General features: G+C 38.3%; 1 protein-coding gene across 3 annotated transcripts in view; it reads right to left on the bottom strand.

The window, feature by feature from the left end:
- Positions 1-11442, bottom strand: part of gdpd4a (glycerophosphodiester phosphodiesterase domain containing 4a) — a 46886-nt gene extending 35444 nt beyond the window's left edge. Inside the window, exon 1 of one of the 3 annotated variants that reach the window (XM_051957571.1) lies at positions 11232-11442. The gene's annotated coding sequence lies outside the window, so the exon portion shown is untranslated. Of the gene's footprint in view, positions 1-11012; positions 11200-11231 lie in introns of those variants that run through there. The other 2 variants (XM_051957568.1, XM_051957569.1) reach the window with 2 other exon arrangements.
- Positions 11443-12645: the final 1203 nt, after the last annotated feature.

Raw genomic sequence — 12645 nt, 5'->3', positions numbered from 1 at the left:
CGTCTCCAGCATGTGTTGGCTGATCAAGTGACTCCTACACAACCTCAAGCTTTATTCTCATTTGTCTCAGCCATACGCCACCACTGAACCAGGTCAGTTTGAACAAAAAGCATCGAGCACAGAACATTTTATAAAGCTTCACCGACTGCTCATTTGAGACAAAAGGAATCAACAACATTTATGATAACTGATGGCAGAATGCCAAAAATGCATCAGGTTTTGATTGAGAACACAAGCAATGTGGAGAGAAAGTGGTGACTGACATTGTTCACTATTTTGTGACATGTTAATGACCAAAGAAGTAACCAATTCATCAACAAAACAATTATTTCAGCAGGTCTAAAAAACAAACTGACACAAGCACCTTAATTAAGCTTAAACCAAACTAACTTGTGATTTGAGTAATCCAATGCAATCGATAGCTTTTTTTTAAAAAATATGATATTTTAACTTACATTAATTTAATGCTAATTGTGAACTGGTTTAAACAGAAACTTCTTTCCAAGTAAACACTGTAGAATCTATCAACACTCATATACATGAAACAGAATTATCATAGACAAGAGACATGAATATGAGATGACACTAAACCTTCTATTTTCCCCAAGAAGAGTCCACGTGCAGACCCAGCAGAAACAACAGTCTGTCAGTGTCTACAATACTGACAGAAAGGAAGTGATGATTGACTGATAATATCCGCACAATTTAATTACAGCTACTGCGACCTGGAAAACAAAAACTTTTTTTGTACTAATACTGCTCCAGTTTCCAAAAGCCTTGCTCTACTTTTTCAAAAGGACGTATTGTTGAGAAAGTGTTCAGTGAACAAAGTCTGCCTTTCTCCTCGGCCGAGACCAAGGACAAACACAAAAGACAAATTCATCATTGAGGGCTACTACTGTCAGTGCTCCTCTGATCCACATGCTAATTTTACAAGGTTAAGACTTTTTACTTTAACAGGTATAAACTTAAGAGAGCTCTACTGAGCTGTATTGTACACTGGAAGAAAAATAAGCATGACAGGTGTCAAAAACACTCGAATCAGGAATCCATCATCACATTTGGTTCATTTTAGTCTCATAATGACTTCCCTGAATATTTAAACTTGAATCAATGTTCAAAAATTGGAAAACCTACACTTCATGACACTTGCAGTCATCGAGGGGTGTAACAAGGACGCCGGCTCTGGCCAAAACACCCAACGCAAAACTCCACAAGAGTATACAAAATAAACAACAAAAGATTTAAAGTACGCACAAAGTGTGAACAATATATCTGTCCAATGTGTTGCTTCACTGATACAAGTGTCTCTGTCTACAGTTGGGAATGTTTTTGGCAGGTCTGTTTCATCAGCGTTCAGTTTATTAGTTTGATTTTTGTGAGATGTTGAAAGTCGACCCAAATGTGAGCTTATATTTTAACATTACAAAAAGCTTCCTGGCCTGCAGACAGTCAATTCAGCAGTTTAAAAACTGCAATGCACCAACAGCCAGCTGGACTAACCACATGGGCGACTGAAGCCACCATAAGTCACTTTTTCATGGTTTTATCAAACTCCAAAAAATCTACCTGTCACCGAGTATGAACCATATAGTTTATCTTCTAGGTGGCATCTGTAGCAGCACTTTCACACCAAAAACAGCTCCGTTGTTGTCATTTTACATCCTAATCTCTGTGTGATGTGGGAAACTGATGCAGCTGGATAGTGAAAAGGTTAGCAGTCTGTCATGCTCCACTCGCCTGCTCTGATCCATTACATCAGACAGGAGCGCTGACCGCCTTGTATCTCCACGAAAAATTAAATTATAACCCGACAGGGCTGAGAACAATTGAAAAAATGGCACCTATTCACAAGGACTGTTCTCTTACAGCACCCAGGGAGCCTGAATGGCAACACTGACACCAGAAAGGAACACTTCACCGTTAAGAAATGAAAGAACAAATATGCACCTTTTAACTTTAAATCTCTCCTCGTGTCTATTTTAGACATTTTCCTCGTTCTTTTAGACGTGGCTGTTCATCCTTCAGTACAGTGTAGCTAGGAATAGCTAACAAGTAAGTGAAAATGATGAATGACAAGCGAAAAAACAAGGGAAATAAACCCAAACACATCCATATTAGGAACCGCTACTGTACACAAGTATGTCAGCATTTCTAACTGGTCCATCATTTCTCTTTTTTGACATTTTCATAGAGGAGGAACTTATGTTTTAATGGTTGGTGACTGTTGTCTTGAACTGAAATACATATAAAAACAATCTTTAAAAATCATATCAGAATAGTGCCAGACATTATCATCTTTGACTTTACATCACTGCTGAACATTGCTGTATTTACACATTTTCAAAAATTGAGCTCTATAAACTTCAGACAGAATTTATTATGGCAGAAATTACAGAAGTGGGGACTCATAATCACAGTAGTGTCAAATGCATCATACACATGTACGTGCACAGGAACAAGTAGAGCATTATCAATACAGAGAAAGAGAGAGAGAGAGGATCAATTAACTAACAATGGCATTACATGCTCCTACAATTATACCAGCAACTAAACCGTTTGTCCTGGTTTCACTCACACTGCATTCATGTCAGGACAACAAGAGGAAAGAACAGAAAGGTAAATCAAGCCAACAAGATTAAGACAAGATGAAGTCACAGCCAGACTGAACGTCTTGGAGGCTGTGTTTAAGTAAGTCAAGGTCCACCAGCTTATCAGTGTCACTGAGTTATCTGGAGGCGTGCCGCTGTGCACCGTGTCCTAGTTTTTCTATTACATGACTGTTTTGTGTCCTGTCTTGGAGACGTTTTGTAATACGGGTTACAGTGGATATAGATCAATGATCAGCAACGGAGTTAAATTAAAGTTTCTAATACATCTGAATTTTAACGCACCAATATCACCACCATGAGTCTCACTATAGCAGCACCTCAGTGTAATAAACAGCATATGAAGAACACAACATGAATGACAACTGAATTGGGGAAAAATAATTAAAAATCACAAATAAACTCAAAAATTCTGGCAGCAAAGGAGCGTAAAAAATGTTTGCAAACAGTGAAAGTTAAAAAACTGGAAAAAAAATGACGAATATCTGCAAAATAATGGCATCGTTCAGTGCTTTTAAATGCAATAAAACTGTAATTTTGAGGTCAGGTGTTGTAAAAGAACAACTTATTGTTTGTAAAAGATGTTGTTGTAGACAATATTTACAGTTTCAGCCTGTTTATTTGTTTCTACAGTTAATATGTAAATTACTACTTTTGCTGCGATTTTGCTAGATATGATCTGCAATTTAACAAAACAGGAAATATCAGTGAAATAAAAGTTAAAAATGATGTAACATTTTTTTTAGTCCACAATATGCAAAAGTTTCTTTCAAATAAAGGCAAATATATGGAAAATAATGCTATTTTTGCTGATTTTGGAACATTTAAAAATGAAAAATGTGGGTAATATTCACAGTTTTGGCCTGTCATTTTTAGCGTTAACATTAATTAATAACTTTTTCTGTGATTTTACTAGTTATCTGTAATTCCACAAAACAGGGAAAAACTGCAAAAGAACAGTAAGTTGTTGAAAAATACGATTTTTCACAGAGCTGAACTTGTGTAACTGCTGTTTAATCTGAAAAGAAAGTTTGATTCCCCGGAGAGTTTCTGAAGCGCCCTTTAAACATAACTATTAATCTCTGCTGCTCAAGTATGCCCGAGATTAGATCAAACTTCACTGCTCCCTTTAGGGAAACGGAGTATGAGATGTAGAAATGTGAGGACATATTTAAGACAAACAAGGACATTCCCTTGCGTTGTGGGAGCACTGTGGATAAATAAAAGCTCGTCAGCTTTACTGCTTTGCATGTGAAATGACACAAGCTGAAAGGAAATAAGCAAATGAGTTACTGCGGTTCCAGCTCTCTTTTTTTGCTAGAGATACCCAGAAGCAGATCCTGGAGCTGAATGTGATTAGTCCCAGACTGCGGGTGAACCGAGGAGAGGGATGGTGGTGATAAAGAAAGCAATCACAGAGCTGAATATTGAACACACAGTGCTGGAAGCGGCCTGTACAGAGCTGAGCTGATAAAGCAAAACAAACAACACTTCTGAGTGAATGTGCAGACAACATGGAGGCGACAGCTAAACCGACATGACCCTGATACAATCATACCTTCTACCTTTCAGAGGAGATGTTTTCTTGCATCATGTCTCACAAATCAGAGACGACTGAGAGGAAATTATGACACTATCCTCTCTGCACAGTGGCTGCCTCTTTAATATAAAAGTTATCTTTCGCTCAATATAAGGACAGAAATACGTATGAACAGACATATCAGTAATGATTATCTTTGGTACACTAACATTCCACACATACTAAAACAAACTACACACTTTCATACTAAATCCAGGCTCAAACAAAAGCACAAACAGGCAGTCTTTCTGTCTGTGAGTTGATGTACACATCACTAACCAAAAGAAGAGCGATACTGTAGACGGACAGATGACAGCGGCACAGAGAGCAGAGGACTGTACACATAAAACAATGCGTCCCTCTGTGTCCAGGCCAGTCTGCTGTTCAACTCATTGTCCAAACGCATCACACCACAGCTAACAACAACACAGCAACACCACTAACTACCAGGCATGTGCTGGTGTCAACGCTTCAGAGTACAGTCATTCTTTGTGGGCAAAATGCTGAGAATTATTATCAAAACAATGCATTTAATTCATTAGACAGCGCTACAGAGCACAAACATAGTGGTACTGTTGTCTTTTATCTGGCAATAATCTTCCCCAACATCAACCAAATAGTTTGTCGCCTCATCAGTTAATTAATATTCATCACACTGAGAGCTTCTATGATAGTCTGTAGAACACATCAGTGCAACATCAGCATTGATCTTTCAAAATTAATGCCACTGAAGATAATTAAAAATCCACAAATTCTTGTTTAAACATGAGAAAAGTTAGCTGCATTGTACAATAAATGATTGAAATTTGTATTTTGAGAGGTAACGTAACAAATGCACTGACACAAACGGCATTGATGATGGTTCATTAGAAAAAACTAAACTAAAACAGAACAAAACTCCTTTTCATTTCACAGTCTAGTCAGGATTTAGTCAGAGTCTGAACTGACCAGACAGCAGAGCTCACAGAGGTTATGAAGATGTAAAAGAGTCGGAAGAGATTAACGATAAGCCGGCCAGAATATTGATTTATTCATCACACTGCTGGCTATGTGTTCATCATCACAGCCACCAAACAGCCTCAGTGAGAAAGAAATAGCCGAGGATGCTTTAATTGATTTTACTGCCAGAGGGGGATCTCTGCAACCTGCGGGAATATTCATTCACAGTAATAAAACTAATCTAATTAACTTGTAAAAGTTAAAATCCTGCTGCAGTGAGCACCTCATCATCATGTAAAAACAATTCACAGGGGAAATCCAATTGTGCGAAACTCTAATTCCAACTGTGTGGCTCAAAATCTGCACATAATAAATGCGGCATGAAAGCTTTGTATGCTATATTTTCTAACTGTCCTCTGGAGAAAAACAATCAAAAAAGATCAAACTGCTAAACATTTGTAGACATACCTACTGGAGAAGGTCAAGGATTAGGTTGGGCTCAGTAAGAGGCTGATTTTATTCCTCAGATATGCTGTGAAGTATGAGATGCCTTTAGGCGAGATACTCGATTCAAAAGACAAAAAAAACTAACTGAGGCTTATCGTTCTCTTTTCAACTGTGTTCACAGACATTACTGCATTACTTCTCAAAGAAATAAACACCTAAATCATGTAGAAGAGCCTGTTTCTGGATAGCACACAGCATTAACACAATCTCAGATATCATCGGAGGTCACAAACAAGAGAAGAAGAGGTGAATGCCAACATGAACACAAAACCACATGAAAAACACATCTCTGGAGTAAAGCTCCGTGCTCCTGTGACTTTTAAAATGTCGTGTTGTTCCTTAAAACCGGCCACAGACTCACAGTCACTGCATGGAGACATCTACCAGTATTATTTCAACTAACAGCATTAGAAGCAATGCTGTCAGAACAAACAATACTGTATTTATCTAGAAATGCTTTCAGTAATAAAAGCCCAATTTTTTTAAACCACAGACAGACAACTAAAATCACAGAAAAAGTGACAGTTTAGATGTTACAATAATTTCTTTCACATCGATAGCATTTGTTCATATTTACCTCAGCTAAAAATATCTTTACTTTACACATATTTGCCATTATTTTGACCATTTTTATACTGCTTTATTGTTTTGATCATTGCAGAAATCTACTGTTTTATTTTCACAGTTTAGTTTTTTTTTTTTAAATTATCATTTTTACGGTGTAGATCCTGAACATTAAATCCCTGGTACTTAATGTTCTCACAGATGACTGACAGTTTAACTTATGGACATGATATCTGCACTTCTGCTGCAGTATTTCCCTGTGAGGGTGACCCCTTCTCTTCGTGTCTCTAAACAGAGGAAACTTGGGCATCCCTGAGCACCACTGCTGTCAGAGCGGTACCCTTAAATGATGAAACAGCTCAGCAGAAAGCCTACATTAATTTGGAGCTTTAGAGTCCGTCTCAGGCTGTGCTGCAGAGCTTTAAAGGATCTGTTGCATCATGATGCTCGCCGTCTGTCTGCTGTCTGAGAATGCTGGCATGATGTCTGCTCCAGGTGTGGAGCTTAGGAACGATCCAGCTCTGTATGTGTTTGAATTCTGAGGCAATGTGAAAATACACCAACACCACTGCAGTAATATTCTTTCACTGTCAGGCGAACATCAACAATTGGCTTGTGGACATGAATCATAAATATGAACGACAAAGTGAAACTGCAGTTTAAAAAAAAAAAAAATTAAAAATCAGCAAAAAGCTAAAAATCTGCATTATGGCCACATTCATAAACTGTACAAACTGTGAAAATATTAGCAAACACCTGTAAAATAATGATAGTGTCACTCATTGTAAAATAACAAACTACTATTTCTTGATGTCAACACTTCTTTCTAAATATCTGAAAAACTGTAAAATAACAGTGCAATATATTTTTTTCCCCCTGAGATAATGTCAAATGTCTGTAAAATAAGATTTTTTAATGACTGAATGAAAAAAAGTCTAATATAAAGATTAAACCTCATAAAAGAACAAAGTACAGATTTTTATTATGAACATTACTTACAGTTTTGGCCTGATTTTTTTTTATTTTTGTTGTTAACACGTCAATTATTGCTTATTTTCTGAGTTTTTACTAGTTATCTGCAATTTAACAAAACAGGGAAAATCTATAAAATAACAGTAATATATTCAAAAAAATTGCAGTTAGAGGCTTTAATTTTTGATAGTCTTTGTATCAAACACAAAAGAGCCTTCAAAACCAAAATAACTTGGGGGTTTAAGAGGATCAGGAGGTTGCAAACCCAGACTAATCATTTCGGAAATATTTCAGACACTGGAATCCTGCTACCTCTAAGCCTGTTAAATCACTGCTGTGTCCCACCTACAAAGTGCGTACCACTAATACTGGCATAGCAATGTTGTGCAACGTCTGTTTATGTTCTGCAGACGGTGGAACACCACAGTTGTCTGAAAATGTAACAGTAAGTCATGGAGAACAAGGCTTTTTCTGCATAGATGAATTCAGATGCCCACAAGAGAAAATCATCAGCACTACAATGACAAGAACTGCAACTAAAAAAGTAAGAAATTGTGTTCATTGGAGTGTCATTTACTTATGTGTAATACACATTTTTGTCAATAAAATGGTCAGAAATACAAGGAAAATGCATAGATTTCTGTCTAATAAGGTAACACAGACTCACTGCCTTACAGAACAATCATGTGATGTGTCAGTAATGGCGTGGAAAGGACTGATAAAACAGGCAAAGTTGCATTAACATTATACAAACCATAACCTCGACTGTGATGTTTGATGAGTCTCACCATTTAACAATCTACGTATCTGTCAAGACTGTTTGAAAAGCAGCTATGTTGTCTTATCACAGCTGTGGCATGTTGTCTACAATCACTAAAGGACTAGTATATGACAGTGGATCCTAAGTGATAACAAAGGCAGTATATTACTAATCAGATTCTTTTGGAATTTAAGCACCACAGACGTGGAGCATACTCCCAAAAAATGCTGCAACCCACAGTTCTTTAGAATCAAGGCTGAAGACTTTTTTGTTGCCTCTGCCTTTCATGAATTAATAAATATTTCAAACTGCACTGTAACTTTTATTTTGTGTTTTATCTTATTTTTTTAGTCTCCATTTAACCCCTTCATGGCTAAAAGATCTGTAGTTAGCGTAGCGGCCTGGACCTGGGCTCTTTCTGTGTGGAGTTTATCTGTTCTAACCAGCTTCCTCCCACAGTCCAAAAACATGCTGAGAATAATTGGTGATTCTAAATTGTCCGTAAGTGTGAAAATGAGTGTGCTTGTTGGTCTGTTTCTATGTGTGGCCCTATTTTAGACTCCTTCACCCTGGGATAAACTCCAGCTCCTCTCGACCATACTGAGGATTAAGCGCTTTATAGATAATGGACAGATTGATGGATTTAACTCTTTTAATTGCATTGAATTGTCTTTTCATCTTTCTTTGTTCATTTACTAATTTTCTTAATGCTTTTAATGTGCTATATAAAGCCCTTTGAAGTGCCTTGAAGTTGAAATTTGCTATTCAAACAAACCTGTCTTGTCCGGCCTAATCAACGCTGACATACCACATAAAAGCAACATATTCCAATCACTCGTCATTTCTAAAGTTCTCAAAAGCTGTGGAAATAATAAATAATGAGCTGATAGGACTGAACTATCAGTTTTTGTGTAAAACTATGGCCATGATAATGGAAAAAAGCATCAATAACTGATCAGCAATCACTTTAGTCTATTTAGAATGTTTTTTACTTAAACACATGTCACTTTTATAGTGAGCTGTCCATTCAAACATCAGACCAGAAGGCATATCTAACAGTTTGGAAAACCTCCAAAGGAAGTCTCCCTGGAGGCATCTGAATCAGATGTCCAAACCACACCAACTGTCTCCTTTTGACATGAAGGAGCAGCAGCTCTACTCTCAGCTCCCTCCACATGTCTGAGCTCCTCACCCTATCTCTAAGGCTGAGTCTAGCCACCCTATGGAGGAAGCTCATTTCAGCTGCTTGTATCCACAATCTTGTTCTTTTGATCAATACCCAGAGCTCATGACTGTAGGTGAGGGTTGGAAAGTAGATGGATGGTAAATTGAGAGCTTCTCCTTGTGGTTCAGCTCCCTCTTCACCATGACGGTTTGGTACAACGCCTTCATTACTGCTGACATCACACCAATCCACCTGTCCATCTCACGTTCCATTTTCCCATCACTCGTGAACAAGATCCTGAGATACTTGAACTCCTTTGCTAGGGGAACCAACTCCCCCTTCAACCTCGGACTTGGAGGTCCCGATCCTCATCCCTGTCGCTTCACACTCGTCTGCAAACCACTCCAGTGCTGCTGAAGGTCATGATGTGAGAAAGCCAACAGAACCACATCATCTGCAAAAAGCAGAGATGCGACCCTGAGGTCCCCAAACCGGAAACCCTCCTCACCCCTGCTGAACCTTCAGATCCTGCCCATGAACACTATGAACAGGATTGGAGACAAGGGACAGAGCTGGTGGAGTCCAACATCCACTGGAAACGTGTCTGACTATGTGGACACAAAGTCAGACATGTCATGTAGATGATGTGTTGTTACTAGGGCTGGACCCGAATATTCCGAATATCCGAATATTCGTTCGCTACGGCACTATCCGAATATTAATTTGGTATCCGAATATTCGCCGCCCCCGCCCCCCCCTCAAGATGTACATAAAGATAGAGTATGCGTCACTTCACCATAAAAGTCATCAAGGAAGACGATGGAGTAAATATCATGTACATCCAAATGTGTCTGATTCACACTGGCCCTGCTTGATTTTAGAACAGTTAAAAGTTTTCGCGAGTCTCCAGCAGTGAGTCACACCGTACACCCTGAATACATATAAAGTAGCCCTTTACCTCAACTTCATATAAACGCAGGGCATCCAACGTGACACACCAGCTCTCAAAACACAACACAGCTCTATAAGGATGCACTGTATGACTTCTGAACAAGACAACAAATGGGAAGTGTGGAGACGATGGATCCCGTAGACATCAGAAATGCTGACGTCTGACGATGTAAAGTCAGTTTGTCGATGTAATTAAATGTCTTCTTGTGGGTAAACAAACAGTCGTGTACGGATAAACAGCTTTCAGCAACACCGCTTCACGCTAACAAAAACAAGAGCACACTCATCCTTTCACATCCATTATCCTTTTCACAGCTGTAGCAGAAAAAGTGACCTTGACTGGCTGATAAATGCATAAATGTGTGTCTGATGTGCCGCCACGTGATGCAGACTAGAAACAATCCGTATTGAATAACTGGTAATCTTTAAACCTCCAGGCAGATTCAGACAGTGGATCCATCAGTATTGATCTATGGGACCACAATAAGGCAGCCGGACAGCAACATGACTCACCTTTTGTGAACCAAACAAATCACAACCATCAACCATCTGCACGAGAAAAGGCATTTCAGCTCAACACTGACAGAGTAATTAATAATATGAGTTAATCTCAGGTGGTGCAGCTTCTGTTAGAGATATTAGAGGAGAAGTATGGAAAAAATAGCAGCAGACAGTCATGATAAACCCACAGTTTTGCCATTAAATCCGCATGAATCAGAAAGTGCACTTTGACAGCCTCCAGACAGGGCAGGTCAACAACAGCTAAAGTCCACTCTTGCTTAAGCCTTCACTCTAATTCATAATCCAACTTATTAAGAAACAAGCTAGCGGCGAACAACTTAACTTAAGAGGCAGGTTAGCATTAAAGAGACGCAGCTAACAACTGATATAGCGACAGAAAACGGTAAAAATGTACAGTTTTTAAAAATACAGGTGAACTAGAAGGAGGAAGAACACAACACATACGGTATGGTCGTTAATCATCGTGCTGGCGACGATCTGAAGTAGCTGTACTACCGGGAGGGACGCCGCCGTGATTGAATTCCCCGTTAAAACTGACAATCCGGTGTTTAAACCAGTCCGTTAAACACCAGTATTAACGGTGTTGTCAGGAGTGCTGACGGTACACAACGAACACCAGCAGAATCACCGAGTGAAACAGACGTTAATCTGACATCTTCTTACCGACTGTGCGGCTGTTTCTGTCCGGTTTTCTCTCCGGTATGTTTTCTCTCTCCGCCGCTCTGCGACCGCTAGTTTCTAAAAACGAGGCACGAGCCCTGAGCTGCTGCTTCTGCTGCTGCTGCTGCAGTGGTCTCGTGCAGCGCCGTGCGGTGATGTGATGACACCGGGATGTGCTGCACGAGCTCCGGCCGCGGGAGGAGGAGGAGGACCGCGCGCACGAAAGGGACTCCTATCAACCTGTTGCTTACGTCACCGCAGCCATGGAGACGTCCCGCTTTCTGTAGCGCTGCGCTCATTGACAGAGTATTTATGATTCTGGTAATCTTTATTACTTTTATATTATCATTCTAATTAGAATAATGTCATTCACTGTTATTCATACGGCACATGTTTTATCCATTATTTAATATAATAATTTATTAATTAGTCCATTGATAGAGTATTTATAATATCAATAACTGTTATTTTTATATTATTGTTGTTGCTGCTGTTCATGTTATTATCATTATTGTTGTTGTTATTATTAAAGTCACTGTTATGTATCCAGCACATGGATTATTTATTTTTAATATAATAGTTTATTCATTAGACAGTTCATCAATACATTTAATATTATGGTCAAGCCCCTATTATGTTATTAATCATACAAATTTACCTGACAAGTCAAGGCTAATACCTAGCAATATTATTTATTATGAAAATTCACCTGACTAACAAATATTAAGGTTTAGACCCTGCTATTTTATTAATTATATAAATTCAACTGATCAACTTAAATATTAAGAACAATATCCTAAAAAATACTTATTATCTAAATTTACCAGACTAATTAAAATATTAATACTAAGACCCTACAATATTATATAAAATACAAACTCACCTGGGTAGTTTGTTAAGCAATCAATGATATTATTAAATATATTAAAATTAGGGTTCAACCTCAGGGTCCATCAATATGTTAAGTTTTTTTCATTCCAGCACCAATACTGATTATTCGTAATCAAAGAGACTTCTGAACTGATACATTTGCAATAAAAATTGAAATTTTGGTGTCACAATTTACAGTAACACAAATTCCAACTCAGAGTTTTGTTGAATTTGTTGTGTTTATTCATGTTTTACTGGTGGTTAATTAAGAGAAAACCTTTCAGCATCTCTCTTTTAGTGTTAAGAGGCTATTATTTGTGTCTGATTTCAATCCTAATGTTCTCTAGCTATGTTTGAGGCTTACAGGTGTGACATTGGTTCTCTATGAGCAGCACACTGGTAACACTGGACAGGAAAAACTTCTGTTTAACAGGTAGAGACTCCAGCAGAACCTGCCTCAAGGAGAGCAGACGTCTGGTTAGGGTTAGTACATTAGCTAGTTAAATCTCATAGCATATTATATGCAATCTAGTCAAGTAAAGAAGGT

The sequence above is a fragment of the Acanthochromis polyacanthus genome, chromosome 13 (genome assembly GCF_021347895.1).
Source record: "Acanthochromis polyacanthus isolate Apoly-LR-REF ecotype Palm Island chromosome 13, KAUST_Apoly_ChrSc, whole genome shotgun sequence".
In the NCBI taxonomy this organism is placed as follows: domain Eukaryota; kingdom Metazoa; phylum Chordata; class Actinopteri; family Pomacentridae; genus Acanthochromis; species Acanthochromis polyacanthus.
The sequence above is the reverse complement of the archived record's forward strand: the minus strand, read 5'-3'. Positions and strand labels throughout refer to the sequence as shown.